The 2,585-nt window shown below is 41.9% G+C and overlaps 1 long non-coding RNA gene across 2 annotated transcripts in view; it reads left to right on the forward strand.

Moving 5' to 3' along the window:
* Positions 1-2,438, forward strand: part of LOC119278037 — a 28,781-nt gene extending 26,343 nt beyond the window's left edge. The window contains exons 4-5 of one of the 2 annotated variants that reach the window (XR_005137462.1): positions 667-799; positions 1,059-2,438. This is a non-coding gene — a long non-coding RNA (uncharacterized LOC119278037). Of the gene's footprint in view, positions 1-666; positions 1,020-1,058 lie in introns of those variants that run through there. The other variant, XR_005137463.1, reaches the window with a different exon arrangement.
* Positions 2,439-2,585: the final 147 nt, after the last annotated feature.

The raw sequence follows: 2,585 nt of genomic DNA on the forward strand, positions 1-2,585 counted from the left end.
TGTCAGTCACACAAGCCTTTATTTATATTAGGCCCTAGATGAGTGATCTAAACACTCTTATAGTATTTCTTTACGGAGGGAGTACTAAGTACTAACTGTTATCCCTTTGTAATAGAAGAGCATAATTTCCACTCCCTAGTTGTTGATCATATTTCTCTGTGCCACATTCTAGTTCCAAAAATGCATGTTGATGGTCCACCTTGTTGATTGCGTGCTGATATTGTGAGATATTTGATTATGCTTGATAATATTAGTAGCGAAGAGTGCCTCATTAAAAATCTTAGTTGGAGAGTGAAATTTGCGTTAGTAGTATGTGCTGAATTTTACGGCAGTCATAAGATGAAATCGTTCCTGTGAAACTGAGGACTGAAAGAGCTGATTCTGGTGCTCAACAGTATGATATTTTAGCCCCTGCATAAATTGTGGGAAATCCCACGTGCATGGAAAATGAAGGACTCAAAGGTTAACATAATCCATTTTATAAATCATCACACGTGCATCTTCATTATGTATGAGATTATTCTGGGATACCGCCTCCATTAATTAGTTATGTATTCGAGAGGGAATTTATCGTTTGCGATAAACTGAGGAGGGGAGCAGTTATGTTTGTCCTTGCAATTGTGACATGTGTATTTCTACATCTGATGTACAGCGTAACTATTTCAGGGCTTGACAGACCAGTTTTTATCCGGAAGAAAGGCCTTTAGCGTGCGTTTGGATCTGAAGAAACAAAGCAAGATATGGCTGTCATTCCTCCTAACTTGGCTAGTTACTAGTATCTCCTTGATCCTTTGATAAGGTAGCCTTGGCGAGTGTTTGGGCAATAGAGAACATGACCTGGCAATTTCTGTACATGTTTACTGTATTCATTTATTCAGGATTAGAAGCTTAAATTCTGAATTTTATAGTTCAGGAGTAGCTACCTCCTGATGTACCGGTGTAATTTAATAGTTTCATCGAATGTGAATCAGAAGTATATGTTGTTAACATAGTTGGGTATACATATCATGTCATCTTTCTTTTCTAAGGTGTTTGATGAGTTCAATGCAATGAAACAGATGAGCTGAACATATTCAAGGTTTCTAGCGGGAATCACTTCTTCGTGGCCATTCTGGTGATAATGGTTGTACTCCAGGTAAAAAAACAAATAGTATAATTCTTCTATTCGACATATGTAGTAGTTTCGGTTATTGTTATATGTTGTTTCCTTCGTATGTATAATGCAAGCTCTTATCATCGAGTTTCCTTGGCAAGTTAACTTCAACAATCATGTTAAGCTGGCAGCTATATGGTTGGTACTGATGAGAGTTGCTCATTTAGCTGCTGATGATCCAAGAATTGTAAAGATAAGGCGGGGGAACCTTATTTGTGTGGTGGATGCAATTATGTTATGAGGTCAATTTGTAACTTATTATACTACAGTTATGGACCAAGCCATGAATCAGTACCAAAATTCAGGATTGGTGAGAAGAAACGTGAACTTATAATGTTTTTAGTACCCTAATCTTGACTTGTCGCTGATGGACCACAATGTTCAAGCTCGGCACATACTGTTGAACAGCTAAAAATATTGGATCTCAAGGCACCTGCAAACTAAGCCGCTGGAAGAAAGTTCAGAGGTGTGTTGAGTCTTGGCATTCCCAAGTAATCATTGGTGTTCATTTTTGAAATACTGCTTTGTACTCCCTCCGTAACAAGATGTAAGACGTTTTTATACCCTATGCAAACCAAAAAAGTCTTTACATTTTGGTACAAAGGTTGTAGTTTTATTTCCCTGTAGCTGGTTACTGAGTGGCATGCAGTAGATTAGATGAAGCATGTGAGTGAGGATTTGACATGTAAGCGGCAATCAACGATGCAAGTCGTGACAGTAGTCGATGTAAAGCGACAATCATCATGTGCGGAGGTCATGAGAGGAGTCGTTAAAGAGCGACCATCACGGCCAGCAGAAGACGAGCACCAAGAACTGCAGAAAGGTGTATGCGAGACGGGGCCTGTGTAAGGGATACCGCCAAGAGTGGGCAGCAAGGGAGATGTGTACCGGACGAACGCACTGTACTTAATATTTATTTTTTTACTTGAAAATCAGAAGCAGTCAGTGGAGCCAGCACCAAGGGGTCAAAGCAGGGAGCGAGGCATAAGCGAGCGACCTTCACGGCAGGATCCAGCAGGTAGCGCCGAGCTGCAGGTGGGGTGGAGAGACGCACAACAGGGCAGGAGCGGACTCCTTGTGTTGCAACGACATGAATGTGGGCTGCCGTGTTAGGATCAAACAGTGGATGGACGAGATGACTGCATGCGACGACCCAGAAGACGGCGTCACGCACGAGCGGCTCCACTCGATCGAGGCGGTCCTATGGATGGGAGGCTGGATCGCGAGCGGATTGGACAGAAGATCTGGGCCGCGCTGGAGGTCGATCTTTTGATCTTGTAACAAACAGACACATTGTATCTCTACCATTTTGTAATACAAAACAAAGTAGGAGTAGGATATTACACCAAGAAAGTGGCCCGAACCTAGGTAATTCCTGTGTTCATCTGCAGTTCATCCACCATATTTCATCCATGACTTAGGATTGCTAGAC

This window comes from Triticum dicoccoides, chromosome 1A, assembly GCF_002162155.2.
Source record: "Triticum dicoccoides isolate Atlit2015 ecotype Zavitan chromosome 1A, WEW_v2.0, whole genome shotgun sequence".
NCBI lineage: Eukaryota > Viridiplantae > Streptophyta > Magnoliopsida > Poales > Poaceae > Triticum > Triticum dicoccoides.